Source organism: Panicum hallii, chromosome 8, assembly GCF_002211085.1.
Source record: "Panicum hallii strain FIL2 chromosome 8, PHallii_v3.1, whole genome shotgun sequence".
NCBI classification, from domain to species: domain Eukaryota; kingdom Viridiplantae; phylum Streptophyta; class Magnoliopsida; order Poales; family Poaceae; genus Panicum; species Panicum hallii.
In genome coordinates, this window is record NC_038049.1 from 15,105,010 (window position 1) to 15,127,568 (window position 22,559).

General features: G+C 48.1%; 1 non-coding gene across 1 annotated transcript; it reads right to left on the reverse strand.

Annotated features, from left to right (window-relative positions):
• Nucleotides 1–5,912: 5,912 nt before the first annotated feature.
• On the reverse strand, nucleotides 5,913–6,019 carry LOC112872477. Its single transcript, XR_003224673.1, has one exon. It is a non-coding gene; the product is annotated as a small nucleolar RNA R71 (small nucleolar RNA).
• Between the last annotated feature and the right edge of the window lie 16,540 nt (nucleotides 6,020–22,559).

The following is a 22,559-nucleotide window of genomic DNA, read 5'->3' on the forward strand; positions in this document are numbered from 1 at the left end:
AGGTAACTAAGTGTGGTTGTATCGACTCGATTACGTCAGCACAACTATTGAATGACGTACAGCCGATTGGGGTGTGGTTAAGGGTATATGATCGATAGGTGTAAAGTCGAATTCTCAGTCGATAAATTGACTGATAGAAGTGTGTGGACAAGGATGGGGAAACTAAGGATTGATCGGCTATAACTGATATGGAGAGCAACTAAAATCGGCTTGGTTCGGCCGATGGTAAGAACCCTAAGATCGTGGGTGTCTCTCCGATACATCGACTCTGTGCAGTCGATGTAGGACAGAACAAAAGGATTGTATCGGCAGTAGCCGATACTAGAAAGGTAATAACCGTATCAGCTAATCAGCCGATGGTAGAAGTATCGACTGACAGCTGTTATACAGAAACACCCTAGACTCAAGGAAAGCGGATGCTTAGCAGCTGAACTAATAGCCGCCAATGGAACACAGCTGCCGAGATGTAGTGGCTAAGCAGCAGATGCACATGGACTAATAAGGATTTTTATACGAAGAGAACCTTAAGGAAATGGTCATCAAAACGAGGACAGAGTTTGGATGGCAGGAATCTGAGTACTCGTGTGAAAAGATTAACTAGAGATCACACATCTGTACTTGAGACCTACATCTTATGATCTATGTTAAGCTACAACACATGCATATCACAAAAGACACAAATCAAGCATTCATTTCCTAATATTTAACCTAGACCACAAATCAAAGACTTTCACTCAAGATCACAACATAAAACTTGTAGATTTCGACCTAGCGTTTCAAACAAAACTGGTTTTACATTTTTATGAACTTCTTATGAAAATCTATGAAATGTAGAAGTTCATCGATTTGAAATACAGAAAGCTTTGGAAATTTTACAAAGGACACCCTAGAACTTCCTAAAACATAGCAATCAAGTCCCTGGTCTAGGAAAACAGATAACAGGAAGTTACGACGATATTCCGGCAAAAGAGTCGCCGGCATTAAGAAGATTCAGTGAATCAGGGCAAACCTTGATTGTGGAGAAGAATGGATGGAAAGTGAATTCCCGTGATCAACAAGATTGGCGAGGAGAAAAGCTCGACGATGATGAAACTCCGTGGATGACGAAGAAGCTCGCCGGGGATTGTAGTGGTTAGAGAATGGCCGAAAAGGTAGTTCTTGCGGCGATTCGTGGTGATAGCGGTTGAGTGAGCCACGAGGGATGCGAACTGTTGGAGGTCGTGGATTCTGGAACGAGACGATGGAGCCGAACTGATTCGCTAGGCCAACTCCTCCTTCTGACTTGCCTCACCATAAGCGCTTCTCCGTCTCCGCTAGGATTGAGGGAGCTCACCGTGCGTGGTTCCTCTGAGCTCACCGCATCCGGTCACCACCTCCACACATCATCGCTCTACACGTCGTCGCCCTGCTTGGTTATTCTCCTTCCTCCTGTTACCAGGCCTGCACTCGCCTCGGCCTTGCCGCGTTGCAGGGCCCTCCGCGACCGTCCTTGCCAAGATACAATCGTGCACGACCTCGTTGCCCTTCGTGCGAGTCGGTCCCGAGCCGCCACGCCTCACCTCCGCTCGAGTCCTGCTCCTGCGCCCACACGCCACACGCCGCCTACATCTGCTCCGCCGCGCACGTGCTACTCGATCCATGCGCCCGCATCACCAGCTTTCACTCCTGTCCGCGCCACTCCCGAATCGACGCGCGGTTTCTACTGTGCTGCGCTCCAACTCTTGTTCGCCCAACGCCCGCGAGCCAGCGCCGTCTGCTCGCCTGAAGCCGTCGGCTTCGCTCCTGCGCTCGGCTCACGCGCGCCACCCGCGCGCACGTAACTTCCCTGCACAACGTCGCCAGTTGCTCCCGTTCCAGCGTTGCGCTGTGCGCTCCGCACGCTCATCCGCGCGTTCTTCTCAGCCTCCGCTCAACTGCGTCTGCACACGCCTACTGCCCGCGTGCCGCAACTCCTCCCGCGCTCTCCGTTCCAGTGCCTGCTTACGCCGCCAGCTCGGCGCCCGTTCACGCCGCTTGCTCCGCGCACGAGCCGCCACGCTAGCTCGCTTCCGCAGGCGCGTTTGCTTCATGCCTCCCAAGCCGCGCGCCCACATTTCTGCCACCTAGGGCCGCGCTGCCCAGCCCTACTCCGGCCAAGCCACATTCGCTCTGCTCCGCCAATCGCCCAACGCTCGCGCTACGCTGCAACCACCTGCGCGACATCTGCTTCGGGCCCGTCGCTCCCTGTGCCTGCGTCTGCCGCGGCCCGCCCAACACCTGCCGAGCCGCCTGCTCCCGCGGCCGGCCGCCCTGCTCTGGCGCCAGTGCCGCTCGCCCTGGGCCCGCTGGTGCTGCTAGCGCCGCATCTCCCGCGCGCCCCCGAGCTCCGGCCGTCGCCCGAGCCCGTGCGCTCGCTCGGCTCCGCCCGGCGCCGCTTGGGCTCTGGCCCCGCCGCGCGGCGCGCCCTGCGAGCCAGCGCTCGCGCGCCTGCGCCTGGGCCGCGCTGCCTGGGGCCACCAGCTCCTCGCCGAGCCGCCCGCAGCGGCCTCCGCCCCAGCGCCCAGCGCGCGCGCCGTCTGGGCCCACCGGCCCGCGCCGCTCGCGCCTGGGGCCGCACACTCCGCTCCCCCGCTTGCGCTGCCCACTGCCGCCTGCACACTCGCTCGGGCCAACGCCTGATGGAGAAGAGGAAGGGAAAACGGGATTTTACAGAGCATGTGCCGGTGGGAAGGAAAAAATAACAGAGGCGTCAGGATAAGGAAGAAGAGAGAAGAAAGATAGATGGACTTTCTCAAGGGCTTATACGCGATTTCAGAAAACTGCAGGGGCTCGTCTGTAAAACTAAAATTTCCTGTTGATTTAAAACCCAAATGAAGAAATGCCCAAAACAAAAGTTGGAGAGTTTTTCAAAATCTACAACATTGCTTTAGGGCTCAAGTTCAAAAACTCAAAATTTACATTTTTACGCGTGAAGTTTTGAGTAAAAGTTGGATTTGAATTGCTTTTGTCCTAAAAATGTAATTTTATAAAATTCAGGATCTAAATGCAAGTATTTATGACACGTCATAATGACGGGATAGACTCGTCATAATGGTTGGATAGACATGTCATAATGACTTGCACTTTTTACACTTTAGTCCTGAGTAACTTTGGAAATTACTTTTGTAAATCAAATATTTGCATAAAAGGACTTGTACTTTTATAAAATTATGTAAATATCCTTATTTTTACCATTTTACCCAAAATTTTTACACAATTCAACACTTGCATTTCCAATGCAACTTTTGGATAAATATATATATATTTTTACAAGGGATAAAATAAGGAAAACATGTTTACAAAACCACCTTTCACTTATTTTGAAATTACCCTAATCCAAATACATTTTGCAAAAACAACCCTAGGTTGTTCTGTAATTATAAAAATACCCTTTTTATTTGCACTTTTAAATTTTCAAAAGCTTCACATAAACATACACAAGCTTTACACTTAACAAACACATATTTCACACTAACAAAATATATGCCTAGCATTACAAATACACGAACTGTCACAATAGCGCTTGATCCAAGGACTATCACAAGGTACATGGAGTCGGATCTTTATTTCGAAAATCTGGTTCGTTACATTCTCCTTCTTTTTGGGTGTAACCCTTGGCCACAAACCATGCCTTGTCCTTTTTAACACTACAATCAAGCCTAAGTTTCTTCTTGAACACCCACTTGCATCCTTCAAGTTTGCACCCATATGGACGATCAATTTTGACGGTCCTTAAATGCCAAATTTGACCGTCAACCATACTCATATATAAAGGAAAACTATACACCTTACTCACATATCTGTATCACTAACCTAGTTCCAAAGTTATTTTGGATAATAAGCCATTTCAGGGATGCAAGTCCGAAATAAAAAAAACATGCAGAAGACGCAACAGAATTGCACAGAAGATCACACTCAACATTACACTTACAAAGAGATCCCATATAACAGAGCAAACCACCTTACCAAGGAGCAAATTACCGAGGATCATCACCAGGGCCCACATGCTAGGCAGCTAGTGGAAGGCGGTGCCGGGAAGGCGCCAAATGAACCCTAGGTTCAGCCCAACCTGGACGCCTTCCTGGCCTCCTGATCTTTGGCGGGAGGATCATCCTTATCTTATCAAAGGCGATGGCCAAGGTTTCCATACATAAAGATGGTAGGAACCGACATCTAAAGCTATAAAAGGAGGCCTCCCCCTCATTCTCAACACACCACACATTGAAGCCTCTCCCCTCTCTACTCTTGTGACTGGTAATCCTTAGTATAGTGGAGCTAGGCTAGTTCTTCTCTTTAGTGAATCCAAGTCTTCCTCGAGGTTGTTGAGCAATCCTCGACCTCTGGTATGGCTTTGTATTCGACTTGTCAGGGATATGTCTACAATTCAGAGTATCTTCATGGTTGTTATGCTATCTTGGTAGTATGTCATGCCATGTTTAGTGCTTCCTTATGTCATGCAATTTATATGCTTAGACTAGAAATCCATGCTAAAGCAATGGTTTGGTGTGCGCTTTGGGCTTGCTCTAGTTCATTAGTTGTCCATCCGTAGGGTGGGATACCCGGGGGGACTAGAGCAGGTTCCGTATACACGAGCGTGGTGCCCAGGTATAACGGGATCCATCAAATATGACCATATCCCACGGTGTTGTAGGGGTAGGTGGCAGGTGGTGATAGCCATGTCCGTCTGCCATGTTCAGTCGTGCTTTGTGCACTCCTCCATGTTTGGTTATGATGTAGAAGTCTAAAGAGTTATCTCGGCTTGCTGGCAGACCAGTGCTGGGTAGTCTTCCCGTTTGCTTGAGGCTTTAGTCTAGTTCTAACCATGTGCTCTGTGTAACCTTTGCTAACCTAGATAAATTCCTTGAGGACCTTGTTTGTATGCCTATGCTCCCGTTAACCTCTTTATTCGTTATTCTTTATTCATGAGATTGGTTTATGTGTTGTGTCACATTACCCTTATTCATATCATTTATCATGACTTACCCCTGTATGAAATATAGTCTACAACTTAAGCATTTTGTCCTAATTATGTACCTAGTAAACTCTTTTACACCATGACATCCTAGTAAACTCTTTTACACCATGCCATCCTACAAGAAAATATAAATAACAATACCCAAATACTCTCTGGGTGAACTGCAACAACGGTATATCCATGCGCCTGCGGATCTATTCTGTAATTGTTAAGACATACAATCACGGCATTTGTGGCACCGTTGCCGGGGACTAACAATCCTGTTAGTGACGCTAAGAAATGCCATTGCCGGGGATGGCATTGGTTAAAAGATTTACTAATACATACTCTTGGCAATGTGTTTAAGAAATAGTTATTGCTTATACAAGCTAATGTTGCTTTGGTTTTCTCCTAATGGATAAAAATAGGGTAGTGTATGACTAGCTTCGACTTGCCGACAAACTTCGTTGATAATCCAGAATCACTTGTGAGAATGGTCTGACCTCGCGTCATCCCTCGTCAAATCGTTCTCTCAGCATCGAACCAGCCATTCAAGCACCATCTGCGCCTGAGCCTATGGCCGAAAAGACTCTTCGTGACTTCTTCGTTCCCTCTGCCACCAACGTGGCCACCGGACCCAACGTCGATGTTGGGGACGTGAATTTTGAGCTAAGATCAAGTCTCATCAACATGGTGCAGGCTAGCCCATTCTGTGGTAAGCCAAACTAGGACGCCAACGCTCATCTCTAGAACTTCCTTGAGCTGTGCGAAACCGTAGTGATACGAGGAGTCATAGCTAATGCCATCAGGCTTTGTTTGTTTCCCTTTTCCCTCCTGGGGAAGGCGAAACAATGGTTCTACAAGGACAAGGAAGCCTTCAACAAGTGGAACAAATGTTCCACGGCGTTCCTCGCAAAATTTTTCCCGCTGAGCAAAACCAACGCCCTGCGGAAAAATTTCTAGTTTCCAGCAGATAGGGATGGAGTCAATCCCTAAAGCTTGGGAAAGGCTCCAAGAGTGCATCCTACCCTGTCCTCATCATGGGATGGACGAATGGCTTGTCCTCCAAAGCTTCTATAATGGGCTGACTCCTACTTCAAGAGCCCACATCGACGCTGCTGCTGGAGGAGCCTTCCTCAACCTCACCATTGCCAAAGCCACAAAACTGGTCGAGAAAATGGTCTCCAACCAAGGGTGGAGTGAAGAACATCTCCAACCCCATACCAAGGGCATACACACCATTAAAGAGATGGACATGCTCGCCGCAAAGATGGACCTCCTCCTGAAACGCCTAGATGAGAGGGTGAAATTCAAGGAACACATGAACAACTAAGCTTAAGCCAGTGACGTGCCCCGAAACCCATGAAGACGTGGCCTACATGGATAACAACAACGGGTATCGTCCACAAGGAGGCCAAGGGTGGGACCAGTCGCGCCCACCTTATCAGGGAGGTAATAATTTCAATTCGAATTTCAATTCAAATCAGCCTTCCTTGAAAGATCTTGTTCTTGGCCAAGCTAAAATCAATGAATCCTTAAACAAAAAGCTTTTGACCAATGATAAAACTTTGGAAAGCATAAACATAAATATTGAACTTTATCTTCAGCTTTTAAAAACCAACTAAGTTTTAATAAAATGTTTCAAACACAACATGCTTAAGTTGTGTCTGCCATTCCTATTTCTGAGAAGGTAAATCCAGTGACCACAAGGGGTGGTAAGTCCACCCATGATCCACCATACCCTAACAATGCAGGGAAGGCGACAGGACCACAAGAACCAGAGGAGCCCATGCACAAGAAGACACCAGGGAGCCCGAGAAGGAAACGGCCCCACAAGAGTTTGTTGATACAAGCTTCTTACCATTTCCTACTCACAACCGAAAGACCACTGTGGATGAGAAGTTCGCGCATTTTGTTGAGATGATCCAGAAGATACATGTCAATGTCCCATTATTGGACGTAATGCATGTACCCACGTATGCTCACTACATCAAAGACATCATCAACAACAAGCAACCACTCCCCACAACAGAGGTCGTCAAACTAAAAGAAGAGTGTAGCGCAGCTATACTCAACCAACCTCCGGAAAAGAAGAAGGATCCAGGGTGCCTGACAATCACCTGTTCGATCGGGGCACAACACTTGGGGCTAGCATCAGAGTAATGCCCAAGGTCATCTTCGACAAGCTAAACTTCACTCACCTCACACTGACGCCGATGCATCTCCAGCTAGCCAATTCTTTGGTTCGCTATCCAGAAGGGATCGCAGAGGACGTTCCGGTGAGAGTCTGGAACTACTTCATCCCTGTCGACTTCGTGGTGCTCGACATGGAGATCTCTAAGGAAACACCACTCATCCTTGGGCAGCCATTCTTGAGCACTGATGGAGCACAGATAGATGTTGGAGCTGGAGAAATCCGTTTCAACATCAATGGCAAGGAAGAAAAGTTCCCCTTTTAGCCCAGAACGGAAAAATGCTCCATGATCAGAATCATATATGGGCCAAACACACAAGGCGTCAAGGAGGTTGAAGTGACGCCACATAAGACAGACAACCTCATCACCTTCATGAAGGAATTCATGAAAGAAAAAGAAAAGATGAATAAGAGGCCAGGGCAGGGGAAGGACCAGAAAACCAAACCAAGCAGACCACGGAGCCTGAAGTCCGCTCATCAACCACCTGCCACATCAACAAAAACCAAGAAGCCCAAAAATGTGTAAAAAAGGTGAAAAACGTACAGCCATCCAACTCCGCTTCTCCCGGGCTGGATACTACGTCAACAAAATGAACCACGCCAGAGAAAAGTCCCACCCGTCAGAATAAAAGTGACGAGCCCTTGCCAAAGGTAAAATGGTATTTATCTCATATTTGATTTTTCCAAATATTGTTTTTTCACTCCATTTGAATTTTCTCACTACATGTTTGAATTTTTCCAAACCTTTCTTGCATGCTAGAATTTTTCTAGCCATTTTTTCCTTTTCACAAAATTCCTCAAAATATTTATGAGCATGAAAATCCGTTTAAAATTATTTTTGAACATCTCGGAGCAAATCCTGGCTGAGGCACCTAGGCATGACATCATGTAGCCGTTAGGGCCATGGGCCAAGGCTGGCAGCAAGTGGGGCTGAACCCATTTGAATGTTGCTGGCCCCCAGCCTGGGCCAACGGCCACTAGCCGTTGCCTCCTTCACGTTCCCAGCCTTTTGCGCCCTTGGCTCTATAAATACAGCCCGAGAGGGGGTGTGTTTCCCTCACACTCTCACTCCCTCACTCTCTCAAACTTCGCTCTCCGGATTTCATTGGATTTTCTCAAGTTCAAGTGCAAGAAACCTCTCTCTCTCTTTTATTTGCTGCAAGATTGACCACACAAATTGAAGGAGCAACTTTGGGTAAGCATTTCCATTCGGTTTCACTAACATAACATGTTTCAAGTTGTTCTTGTTCGTTCTTCGAGCTTCGACCATGAAGGGTGTGGGTTGGAAGATTTCCGGTGCATTAAAGAAGATGACGAGCACGAGCTCATCCTGTTCTCGGGGTGGCTCAAGCTCTCGCCAAACTTCCGAACCTACGCCAAGCCCAATCATGATGGACTATGAAGAAGAACAAGAAGAGCAAGCCAAAGTGCAAGCCGAACCGCCAGCCGAGAACATGGAGATAGACAACGACAATGCACCCTACCTCGACTTGCGAGACAACCGCGAGATGCAAGCCTACGCCATCCACAAGCGTCGGGATTTTGGCCACACCAAAGCCTTCGACCCGGACCTCCTCATGAAAACAGGTATGGACGTAGACTTTGCTCGCGTTTGGCATGCGGTTGGATGGGATGGTTTTGTGCCCGTTGAGGAGAATGGTTCTCGTCTCCTCACCATCCAGCTTCTTTGCACTCTTCGGGAGGTGGATGATGGAATTTCTTTTTGACTTTTTGGAAATGAGTTCTATCTTACTTGGAAAAATTTGAGTCACCAGCTTGGTTTTAGCACGCACTTGCTGATTTCTCTTGAAAAAGCTTGTCGCGATTTTAATCGCCATGAGTTTTGGGGTTTGATTTCGGGTCAAGTTGTCCATGGCAAGTTTGCACCTCGGTTTAATGATATCCGAAACCCGACTCTTCATTTGATGCACAAGTGGTTGGCCATCACTCTCTTGTAGATGTTAGGCCTGTGCGCAACAATGAGTTGATGATCTTATACGCCATGGTCAACAAGATCAAAATGTCCCCCGTAAAGGCCATGATCAAACAATGGCTTAGGAATTTCAAGATGATGGGTCCTATTGAGTGCACTTCTTTGATCACTCGCATCACTTCGAGCATGGGGATCTTAGATGGGAATGTCATTCCCTTCATTGAGGACCCCGTGTTTTTATTGACGAGGCTTATCTGAGTTATGGTCACACACTCAAGAAAGGCCCGAATGACTCTTTGATTTTCTTCTCCCTGGGCTATGCAAATGAGATCCCGTTACCAAACATGGGGTACCATTTGTATAACTGCCAGACGCAAACCGTCTCTCTTGTCCCACAAGAGGTGGCCCACAGGCATAGTTTTTCTAGTTTACCTGGCAAGATGACACGGAGCAGGGCTAGAAGAGAAGCAGCATCGACTCCACCACCTCCATAGTCTCAGCCATCATATTCACATGAGGCAGGTGGGTCATCATGGCATAGTGCAAGCACCGACGAATGGGCACAGCAAGCCCCAAGGCGTTGGTCCAACAACTCCAGCTGCAGTGGGGTCCCACACCTCGCATGACATACGGCCTCGACTCGAGATTTGAGCTCCGTCACTCAGCAGTTAGGCGAGCTCAGGGTCCAGGCCAACGACATTGAGGGGTTGATGAACCAGCACATCCAGACCAGCCAGGCATGGCAACGACACACCGGCGAAAGGATCCACACTATGGAGCAGAGGCAGCTGCAGCAGCAGGAAGAGTGGAGGGCTTACTTCCGTTGGAGGGGGTACAACCTCGACCAGCAGAAGTGAGCCTGAAGCTAGCTTGGGGGAGGACCCCCATGAGAGGTAACTTGTATCTTGCATTTTTTTACCGCTTCCAAACCTTATGCATGAAACAAAATAAAAATTTGCAAAACTTAAAAACAAAATAAAAATCTGCAAAACCAAAAATCAAATAAAAATTGCAAAACTAAGAAAAAACCAAAAATATTTACTTGCTTTCGTATGCGTAGTAAGCATGTGAAGTTTTCCTTATTGAGATGATGAATAGTTGCTCCGTTAATATCCTTCGTATTCCTAGTTACAACTTAGTGCTCTACCTAGTTTTGAGTTTGTTGGCTAAATGATCAATCCTTAAGCTTAAAACTTGTGGGTAGCAAAAGCATGACCCAAATCTAGGTTGTTGGGAGCTATGATATGGTTGAAATAGAGCTGCGATGATCTCCTTCTAAGTGATGCTTGATTTCCGGAGTATTTAATTTTTGAAAATAGAAAAAAAGTTCCTCGATGATATGAAAATTCCTATCCAAAGCCATATGTTGATCATTTTGAAAACCTTCCACATATGCAATTTCTTATCTTATTGAGCTTTGTCAAATTGTTTTGACCCTTTTTTGAGATGCACTTCATACTCCCATGATCAAGATCACGCACACATCTCCACCATAACGCTACGCTTCTACACTAGAAGATAGCAAGCACTTCATCCATCCACCCACAAATAAAACTCCATGTTGTCTCATGACCACTCTCTCCAAAGTTATTAAAAGGATATGGGCTATGCAAAAAGAAATAAAAGACATGCTCAAGAAAGCATGATGATAAAAAAGGGGGGATAGAAGAAGAAAGAAAGAGAGATAGCCCATGTCTAAGAAAAAAATGGAGAGAGATGGTTCATAAAAAGGAGTTCATACACCATCCACCAAAAATATCCACACACATGCACATCTTGATCAAGGTCTATGACTTATTTCTCCTTTGGATCCGGTTTTTGACTTAGCAAAAAATATGGGAAGCAAGTATGCCTTCAATTCTCCATACCTACAGCTCCACAAAAAGCAAACCTTTAGGAGTAGGGTGAGAAAGAAGGGCACAATAAAAAAGGCTTGGTGAGGAATGATACACTATAAGTGATCCGAGAGATCATTCGACAAAATTTACATTCTCTTTTGAAAACTCTACAAAACCTCCAGATTGACTGTTGAAGAAAAGGAATGAGAAAAATTGGTGCTCTACAAAACCGTTCTGACTCTCAACTGCCAAGGAGGAGGAGAAGCTAATACGCCCCACAGGAGTAAGGTGAAAGGTAAGATTAATGCCAACTTATTGAAAATCATGGTAAGAACACCTAGTTGTGCCTATGGTATAAGTTGGAAATGCAACATTGCAGCAACTCCTGATCACCATTCTAAGTCTAAAACTTCATTCGGGACGAGCGAAGGGCTAGCTTGGGTGAGTTGTTGACGGCCCTTGAATGCCAAATTCGACAGTCAACCATACTTATAAATAAAGGAAAACTATACACCTTACTCACTGTATCACTAACCTAGTTCCACAATTATTTTGGATAATAATCCATTTCAGGAATGCAAGTCTGGAATAAGAAGAAAACACGCAGAAGATGCAACAGAATTGCACAGAAGATCCCACCCAGCATTACACTTAAAAAGAGGGCCCATATAACAGAGCAAACCGCTTTACAAAGGCGCAAATCACCGAGGATCATCACAAGGGCCCACATGCCAGGCAGCCAGTGGAAGGTGGTGCCGGGGAGGCGACACATAGGTGCGGCTGACCCTAGACGCCTTCCCGGCCTCCTGATCTTTGGCAGGAGGATCGTCCTTATCTTCTCCAAGGCGGTGGCCAAGGTTTCCATACATAAAGATGGCGGGAACCAACATCTAAAGCTATAAAAGGAGGCCTCCCCCCTCATTCTCAACACACCACACATTGAAGCTCTCTCTCTCTCTGCTCTTGTGACCGGTAATCCTAAGGATAGTGGAGGTAGGCTAGTTCTTCTCTTTAGTGAATCCAAGTCGTCCTCGAGGTCGTTGAGGAATCCTCGGCCTCTGGTATGTCTTTGTATTCGACTTGTCAGAGATATATCTATAATTCAGAGTTCTTCATGGTTGTTATGCTATCTTGGTAGTATGTCATGCCATGTTTAGTGCTTCCATATGTTATGCAATTTATATGCTTAGACTAGAAATCCATGCTAAAGCAATGGTTTGGTGTGCCCTTTGGGCTTGCTCTAGTTGATTACTTGTCCATTCGCATGGTGGGAGACCAGGAGGGACTAGAGCAGGTTCCATATACACGAGCGTGGTGCTCGGGTATAACGAGACCCATCGACTATGACCATATCCCACAGTGTTGTAGGGGTAGGTGGCCGATGGGGACAGCCATGTCCGCCCACCACGTTTAAGCGTGTGCACTCCCCCACGTTCGATTATGGTGTAGAAGTCTAAAGAGCTATCTCAGTTGGCTGGTAGACCAGTGCTAGGTAGTCTTCCCGTTTGCTTGAGGCTTTAGTCTAGTTCTGTAACACCCTGATGTAATTTTCCCTAATTTTAATGAATTTGTTTGGGCTTAAATAAAATTTTCCAGAGTTTTCTCTAATTTACCTGGCACTTAAAGTAATTTTAAAATGCAAAGAATTAAAATTTATTTTAGGTTCAACATGTTTGTGCATTCATGCTGGTGCATAAGTTTTATTTGGTTGAGTGCATAGGGGTTGAATTCAAATAGAATCGAGTTGGTTTGAAAAAGAAAAGGGAGGAAACAGGAAGGTGGGTCAGTCATTCTTTCTTTTCTCAGTTATTCTTTCTTTTCTCAGTCATTCCTTCTGTTCTCAGTCATTCCTTCTATTCTCAGTCATTCGTTCTTTTCTCAGTCATTCTTTCTTTTCTCAGTCATTCCTTTCTATTCTGAGTCATTCCTTCTGTTCTCAGTCATTCCTTCTATTCTCAGTCATTCTTTCTTTTCTCAGTCATTCTTTCTTTTCTCAGTCATTCCTTTCTATTCTGAGTCATTCCTTCTGTTCTCAGTCATTCCTTCTATTCTCAGTCATTCCCTCAGCCTGACCCCACCTGTCGGCCCCTTCTCCCTCCCCTTTCTTCTCCGGCGCAACTCCTTCCCGAGATCCCCGGCGAGCCTCTCTCTCTGGGCCCGCACGCAAAGGCAGCGCCGCCGCCCTACAAAAGGAACTTCCTGAGCCCCCAGAACCCTAACCCCAGCCCTGCAACCCCGGAGACCCCAGCGCCGCCGCCCTTTTTCCTCCGCCGCGCAGACGCCTCGGCCTCACCGTCGACCGGCCATTCCGTTGCACCCCGGACCACCATATCACTCGCAAAAGCTTCCCCTTGCCATCCCGAAGCTCCAAGAGGCCAGCATCGAAGCCCTACGCCTCGGCATTGACCAAATTTTCCGAGGAAACCTTCTCCGGTGAGCTGCTCCGCTGTCGGAATTCCTCGCCGTCGTTGCATCCCGACCCGTCTTGACCCTCTGACCACCTCCACAGGAGTCCCCGGAGCCGATCTACGCCAGCCAAGGACCCCGGCCACCTCGGCATCACCCATCCCCGTGGGAGCCCGATCCTCTCCGCCGCCGGACGTCGTCGTCTTCCTCACTCCGTCGTGTCGCCGGCCTCCACAGCCCTCGGTGAGCCTCGCCTCCTACCCTGGTCCTTTTGCACCAGAAGTCGTAGGCATTAGCTAACCGTAGCGCCCAGAACGCCGCTCGCCGGCGTTGCCCTTTGCCCCGAGCCGCCGTGCATAACCGCCATCTCCGCGAGCCCAATCAGATCGGACCGGTCCGATCCAGATAGGACCATCCGAACCCCGCTGTTCAGATCGGACCGTCCGACCGGAATGCGTCCGAACCGTTCGATTTAGATCCAACCGCCCAGATTAGAAGTCGCGTACCCCTTTAGCTATGGCAATTTTGTTAAAGAGCCCCTGAACTTCCTTGGAATCAACCCGCAGTCCACCTTCGTTCAAAGAAATTCCAGCTAGGTCGTGTTTTTTACACCGGAGCCCTTGAGTTCTCTGGAAATTTGGGTCCGCCGTCCATGCCCTGTGTGTTTCACGTGCTAGCCCCAGGTCTAACCTTTAATTACGTTGAGGTCCCTGGTTTTTGCCCAGAACCCCCCTGGAAGTTCTGTTTTCTCGCAGAAAGGTCCCCGGGCCTTGTTTTAACCCTAGATTTCGCGTCTTAGCTCCGTTTTAGGTGTTCTTTAGGTCCACACAATCGTTGTAGCGCGTAGAATAGTTCTAGCATAGTTTTGTGTGCTGTTTCTATGTAATGTTGTACTGTTTCTTATATTTTGTCCTTGTTTGCATGTATGTGTATGTGCTGGATATGTTTTGGCGTTGCGATCGTGAGTAGACGCGGAGCCTTTGGACCAGTACCCAGGAACTGCCATCTTCTGAGCAGTTTGAGCAGCAGCAGGAGAGTTTCGAGGAAGGCAAGTATAACATGAACCTCCTATCACTTTTAATGCAATTTCATACTGCATTTTAATTCTGTATGCCTATAAGGACTTTCCTAGCCACTTTATATCCTTTATATACATCCGTTGGGTTGCATTTTGGTTAGTTGTGCTAGGTTGCTGCGCTATAACATATCTTGGTCCTTTTTAATTAATTTGATTAATGGTCTTATGCAACTTAATTCTGGAGCCGACCCTCTGTGCTGTGTGCTTGAGTGGTTTGTGCGTCCTTAAAAGATGTTTTTATTAGAAACATGGTTTAGGGGGCCAGCACGGTGCTTAGTGCTTGGTTGGCCACTCTCCCTAAGGACCGGTTCATAGAGCGACAACCTGGAACAACCGCGCAACCACAAGACTGGAATGGGACGGTCTCGACTTACTAATTAGGTCGTGTTGGTTCGGGAGTAACTTATCTGCGTGGGCAAGAGGGGTGGTAGGCTTCAATGGTCCCTGCTCCTCCGGCTTGGTCTGTGCTGTGTGTCTTGTACCCCCGGAGGTGGGCCCCATCGTTGCTGATCCAGAATCCTTAGCGGTTACACCTTACCAATGTGATCCTTTGTAACGGTCTCGTAGTGTGCTTGCTAGCCATCTCACCTAAGGAAGTGTGATGAACAACTAGCGTAGCTCACGACTTGTGGGTAAAGTTGTGCAACCTCTCGAGAGTATAAAACTGATATATCAGCTGTGCTCACAGTCATGAGCGGCCCAGATCCTCCTTTTGATTAGTGGGGTTATCAACCTTTGATTAGGGAGATTCCCCGGGTGGTTTCGGTTTGAATGGTTCTCAGTAGTTCTTAATTAATACTGATTAATTTTTTATGAAATTTGGGTTTATGGTAATTCATCTACTTATAGTAAATAGTTTTAAAAAATTTGCCAAGACTAAAAGCTAATGCAGTTGAGTCAGCTAGCCTAGAGCCTCATAGTTTGTGTTATACTTGTTGAGTACTAGTTTGTACTCACACTTGCCTCTCTACTCTTTTGTTCTATTACGGATATCTTCGACTGCTGCTCAGTGCCCTGCAACGTGGAGGATTACGTCAGCGGCTTCGACAACTTCTAGGCGTTTGTCTCCCAGTCGATGTCCCTGTGGCGCCCAGCTCTTCATGTATTTATTTTACGCTTCCGCATTCCTTGAACTGATTCTTGATTCAGTTGTAATAAAGATATTCATTTTATAATTTATACGCTTTTATTTGTGACATGTGTTGTGATATCTTGATAATCTGTTGTATATATGCGTGACTTGATTCTGGCGCATATATGATTGCTCGATTTATGTTCTTATAAATTGGGTGTGACAGATTGGTATCAGAGCCGTGTCGACTGTAGGACGAAGCCTAGATAGAATTGGACGAGTTTAGGGCTTCTTTTCTCTTGCCCTGCTTCCGCAAATCTTCAACCATCATTTTCTGCTTCTATTCCTGGAGTCTTAAGCCCTTGATTTGCTATCTCTCCTGTCTTTTCTGAGAAATAGCTTGAGTTTTCTGTAGATGTTGGCCTGGGCCGCCTAATCCTGTAATTTATAAGTTTAGATTGTCCCGATGAAAATACGCTAGAACGAGTGTGTTAGTCGAGTGGTGTGATAAACTCGACTAAGTTGTGAATGTTGAATGCTTGTTATTGTGCAAATGTTTGATTTGGATTTTTGGTTGATTGCATAGTCTAGTAGTTAAACTTGTTCATGCAAATCGACCTAACCCAACTTGAACTAAATAATAAAATTGAGTTAGAACGTTGGGGGTAAAACCTATATTCCTTCTTTTTGTCATATCCTTCCGAAGTTTCATTTCGTTTGTTGCCATCAGATGGTGAACACCAGGCGCACCGGTTCCGGTTCTGACCAGCAGGAGCAGAACAACCAGAGTACTGGTCAGCCGTTGCCGATACCGCCACCACTGACCCCGGAGCAGTTCTTCCAGCCCCAGATGCAGATGATGGCTACCCTGAACAATACGGTTCAGGCTCTGCAGCATATCCACGCTCAGCCACCGCCTCCACCGCCAGCTCAGCCCCGTGATCGGCGTGCGGATTTCCTAAAAGGTCACCCTCCGACCTTCTCTCATGCCACGGACCCACTCCAGGCAAACGACTGGCTTCGTTCGGTGGAGCGCCAGTTGGTTGTTGCGCAGTGCGATGACCGTGAGCGAGTTCTGTACGCAGCAGGGCAGCTGCGAGGTTCCGCTCTTGATTGGTGGGAGTCCTACCCAGCTCGGGATCGTGATGCTATCATGTGGGACCAGTTCCGTGAGCGCTTTAGGAACCATCACATTCCTGAGGGCATCATGAAGATGAAGCAGAAGGAGTTCCGTGCCCTTAAGCAGGTAAATTTGAACGAAATTCTCTGCAATTCCTTTTGAGCTTTGATCTATCTTTGATCCCCTTCGTAAGCCTGACGCATTGAGCGATTTCTATCCTTGTTATCTGTGTTTGTCATTTCAGGGATCGATGACGGTGACGGAGTACCGTGACCGTTTCCTTCAGCTGGCCCGCTATGCCCCTGCTGACGTCGCTCGTGATAGCGATAAGCAGGAGTACTTCAAGGAGGGACTGGATGATCACATCCAGTATGCGCTGCTGAACCACCACTTCGACAACTTCAACCATCTGGTTGATGCTGCCCTCAACACCGAGCGTAAGCGCCGGGAGATTGAGGATAAGAAGAGGAAGATGGCTCCATCCTCTTCGGGCAGCAACACTCGTCCCCGCTATCAGCATCCGCAGCAGCAGCAGCAGAGGCCGCCCCAGCAGTACCAGCAGCGGCAGCAGTTTCCTCCTCGCCCTCAGCAGCAGCAGCAGGCGGGACAGGGTCAGAGGCTTCCAGCGCCTCCGGCTCCACCAGCTCCGAGGCAGGGAGTGCCTACTCCTCCTGCTGGGCAACAGGCTGCTGCATTTCCTCGAGTGTGCTTTCACTGCAGCGGGCCGGGGCACTACGCCAACGTCTGCCCTCGGAAGGCGCAGGCAGGACAGCAGGGGCGTGCAGCACAGCCCAAGGCCCCAGCTCAGGGCAGGGTGAACCACGTGACGGCCGAGTCAGCGGCCGATGCTCCTAACGTGGTTATTGGTACGTTCATGGTTAACACTCATCCTGCTACAGTGCTTTTTGATACTGGTGCTACGCATTCTTTCATCACCCAGTCTTTTGTTGAGCATCATGGCATTCCAACTAGCACATTAAAGAGATGCATGTTAGTATCTTCACCGGGAGGGCAGTTGAGGTCTCATGTCTTCTGTCCCAGAGTCAGTATGGCCATAAAGGGGGTAGAGTTTAGTGCTAATCTGATGGTGCTAGACACCAAGGGCATTGATGTGATCCTCGGGATGGAGACTCTTGCTAAGTAGGGAGTCCGGATAGATTGTGCTCAGAGGACGGTTCTTCTGTCACCACCGAATGGTCAGGAGGTCACTGTTGGAGCTACAGAGCCTTCTGGATTTCTTCAACAGATGGAGGCTAGACCCACGGATGGTATTCGCGTGGTGTCTGAATTCCCGGATGTCTTTCCGGATGATTTGCCAGGTATGCCGCCTGATCGCGACATTGAGTTTTCTATTGATCTCTTGCCTGGCACAGCTCCTATTGCTAAGCGGCCCTATCGTATGGCTCCCGTCGAGCATAAGGAAGTTAAGAAGACCATCGACGAGTTGCTAGCCAAGGGCTATATCCGTCGCAGTTTCTCTCCTTGGGCTTTTCCTGTATTGCTTGTAGAGAAGAAGGATGGCGCGAAGAGAATGTGCGTCGATTTATCGGGATCTGAATGCAGTCACCATCAAGAACAAGCATCCATTGCCTCGTATTGAGGATCTTTTTGATCAGCTCCAGGGTGCTTGTGTGTTCTCGAAGATCGATCTGCGTTCGGGTTATCATCAACTGAAGATTCATCCTGAGGATATCCCGAAGATGGCATTCACCTGCAAGTATGGGCTATACGAGTATACGGTCATGTCTTTTGGCTTGACCAGTGCTCCGGCTTTCTTCATGCATCTGATGAACAAGGTTTTCATGGATTATCTGGACACCTTCGTGGTGATATTCATTGATGATATCCTGATATATTCCAAGTTAGAAGCAGAGCACGAGAAGCATCTGAGGCTTGTGTTGCAGAGGCTCAGAGAGCACAAGCTGTATGCCAAGCTCAGCAAGTGCGAGTTCTGGATTGACGAGGTTCCATTCCTCGGTCATGTCATCTCCAAGGGAGGTATTGCTGTAGACCCCGGAAAGGTGAAGGATGTGCTCGACTGGGTTGTACCGCAGACAGTGAAGGAGGTCCGCTCTTTTCTGGGCTTAGCAGGTTATTATCGGAGGTTCATTGAGAATTTCTCCAAGATTGCGAAGCCTTTGACTTCCTTGCTAGAGAAGGGTGTGGATTTCTTGTGGACTGATAAGCGTCAGAGTGCCTTCGAGGAGCTGAAGAAGAGGTTGACTACGGCGCCAGTCCTTACTCTGCCAGACCAGAGCAAGAGGTTCACAGTGTATTGTGATGCTTCGAGGGATGGTCTTGGTTGCGTCCTGATGCAGGAAGGCAGAGTGATAGCTTATGCTTCGTGGCAGTTGCGCCGGCACGAGCTGAACTATCCCACTCATGATCTGGAGTTAGCCGCAGTTGTGCATGCTCTGAAGATATGGAGGCATTACTTGTTTGGGCAGAGGTATGACATTTACACCGATCACAAGAGCCTCAAGTATATTTTCACTCAGAGTGAGCTGAACATGCGGCAGAGAAGATGGCTAGAGTTGGTCAAAGATTATGATTTGGAGATTCACTATCATCCGAGCAAGGCTAATGTTGTAGCAGATGCTCTGAGCAGGAAGAGCTATGTTAACATGGCCATGGCTTTTCAGATGCCTCAGGAGTTATGTGAGGAGTTTGAGCAGTTGAGTCTGGGTTTCTTGTATCATACCTCGGGTACATCATTCGAGGCAGAACCCACTCTAGAGGCAGAGATCAGGCAGCATCAGAAAGAAGATAAGAAGCTGCAGGAGATCCGTGAATTGCTTAAGATTGGTAAAGCTCCTCATTTCAGAGAGGATGATCAGGGTACCTTGTGGTACAAGGGTCGTATATGTGTGCCGGATGTGAATGACCTCAGGAAGCTGATCTTGAGTGAGGCTCATGATACAGCATATTCTATTCATCCAAGCAGCACGAAGATGTATTACGACCTAAAGGAACGATTCTGGTGGTATGGAATGAAACGTTCCGTTGCGGAGTACGTGGCTATCTGTGACACTTGTCAGCGTGTCAAGGCAGAGCATCAGAGACCAGCAGGTCTATTGCAGCCATTGAAGATTCTAGAGTGGAAGTAGGAGGAAATCACTATGGACTTCATTGTTGGATTGCCTCGTACTCAGAAATGGTACAACTCCATATGGGTAGTAGTGGATCAGTTGATGAAGGTTGCTCACTTCATTCCGGTGAACACTACTTACTCCGACGCTAGACTCGCAGAGTTGTACATCTCCAGGATTGTCTGCGTGCATGGTGTTCCTAAGAAGATCATATCTGATCGAGGATCTCAGTTCACTTCACGGTTCTGGGAGCAGTTGCATGATTCGTTGGATACGAAGCTGCGCTTCAGTACTGCTTATCATCCTCAGACAAATGGGCAGACAGAGAGAACCAACCAAGCGTTGGAGGATATGCTTTGAGCCTGCGCTATTCAGTATGGTACCAGTTGGGATAAATGCCTGCCGTATGCAGAGTTTTCGTATAACAACAGTTATCAGGCCAGTCTGAAGAAATCTCCTTTCGAGGCCCTGTATGGTTGGAAGTGCAGGACTCCGCTGTATTGGGATCAGATTGGCGAGAGGCAGGTGTTTGGTCCGGATATCGTTGAAGAGGCAGAACAGTTGGTACAGCAGGTGCGAGAGAATCTGAGGGTCGCTCAAACTCGTCAGAAGAGCTACGCGGATGTTCGTCGTCGAGATCTGACCTTTGCAGTGGGTGATCATGTATACCTGAAGGTCTCGCCGATGAGAGGGATTCGCAGGTTTAATGTGAGAGGGAAGCTAGCCCCTCGATACATTGGTCCGTTCAAGGTGTTGGAACGGAAAGGTGAGGTGGCGTATCGTTTGGAGTTGCCTCCCAACCTCTCAGGAGTGCACGATGTGTTCCACGTGTCTCAGCTGAAGAAGTGCTTGAGGGTGCCAGAAGAACAAGCACCATTGGAAGGGTTGGAAGTACAGGAGGATCTGACCTACACCGAGCATCCAGTGAAGATTCTGGAGACGTCTGAGAGAGTTACCAGAAACAAGAGGATCAAGATGTGCCGTGTTCAGTGGAGTCACCACACGGAGGATGAGGCTACTTGGGAGCGAGAAGATGAGCTACGGAAGACATATCCCGATCTGTTTGCTAGCTAGCCTATTCGAATCTCGGGACGAGATTCCTGTAAGGGGGGTAGGTTTGTAACACCCTGATGTAATTTTCCCTAATTTTAATGAATTTGTTTGGGCTTAAATAAAATTTTCCAGAGTTTTCTCTAATTTACCTTGCACTTAAAGTAATTTTAAAACGCAAAGAATTAAAATTTATTTTAGGTTCAACATGTTTGTGCATTCATGCTGGTGCATAAGTTTTATTTGGTTGAGTGCATAGGGGTTGAATTCAAATAGAATCGAGTTGGTTTGAAAAAGAAAAGGGAGGAAACAGGAAGGTGGGTCAGTCATTCTTTCTTTTCTCAGTTATTCTTTCTTTTCTCAGTCATTCCTTCTGTTCTCAGTCATTCCTTCTATTCTCAGTCATTCGTTCTTTTCTCAGTCATTCTTTCTTTTCTCAGTCATTCCTTTCTATTCTGAGTCATTCCTTCTGTTCTCAGTCATTCCTTCTATTCTCAGTCATTCTTTCTTTTCTCAGTCATTCTTTCTTTTCTCAGTCATTCCTTTCTATTCTGAGTCATTCCTTCTGTTCTCAGTCATTCCTTCTATTCTCAATCATTCCCTCAGCCTGACCCCACCTGTCGGCCCCTTCTCCCTCCCCTTTCTTCTCCGGCGCAACTCCTTCCCGAGATCCCCGGCGAGCCTCTCTCTCTGGGCCCGCACGCCAAGGCAGCGCCGCCGCCCTACAAAAGGAACTTCCTGAGCCCCCAGAACCCTAACCCCAGCCCTGCAACCCCGGAGACCCCAGCGCCGCCGCCCTTTTTCCTCCGCCGCGCAGACGCCTCGGCCTCACCGTCGACCGGCCATTCCGTTGCACCCCGGACCACCACATCACTCGCAAAGCTTCCCCTCGCCATCCCGAAGCTCCAAGAGGCCAGCATCGAAGCCCTACGCCTCGGCATTGACCGAATTTTCCGAGGAAACCTTCTCCGGTGAGCTGCTCCGCTGTCGGAATTCCTCGCCGTCGTTGCATCCCGACCCGTCTTGACCCTCTGACCACCTCCACAGGAGTCCCCGGAGCCGATCTACGCCAGCCAAGGACCCCGGCCACCTCGGCATCACCCATCCCCGCGGGAGCCCGATCCTCTCCGCCGCCGGACGTCGTCGTCTTCCTCACTCCGTCGTGTCGCCGGCCTCCACAGCCCTCGGTGAGCCTCGCCTCCTACCCTGGTCCTTTTGCACCAGAAGTCGTAGGCATTAGCTAACCGTAGCGCCCAGAACGCCGCTCGCCGGCGTTGCCCTTTGCCCCGAGCCGCCGTGCATAACCACCGTCTCCGCGAGCCCAATCAGATCGGACCGGTCCGATCCAGATAGGACCATCCGAACCCCGCTGTTCAGATCGGACCGTCCGACCGGAATGCGTCCGAACCGTTCGATTTAGATCCAACCGCCCAGATTAGAAGCCGCGTACCCCTTCAGCTGTGGCAGTTTTGTTAAAGAGCCCCTGAACTTCCTTGGAATCAACCCGCAGTCCACCTTCGTTCAAAGAAATTCCAACTAGGTCGTGTTTTTTACACCGGAGCCCTTGAGTTCTCTGAAAATTTGGGTCCGCCGTCCATGCCCTGTGTTTTCACATGCTAGCCCCAGGTCTAACCTTTAATTACGTTGAGGTCCCTGGTTTTTGCCCAGAACCCCCCTGGAAGTTCTGTTTTCTCGCAGAAAGGTCCCCGGGCCTTGTTTTAACCCTAGATTTCGCGTCTTAGCTCCGTTTTAGGTGTTCTTTAGGTCCACGCGATCGTTGTAGCGCGTAGAATAGTTCTAGCATAGT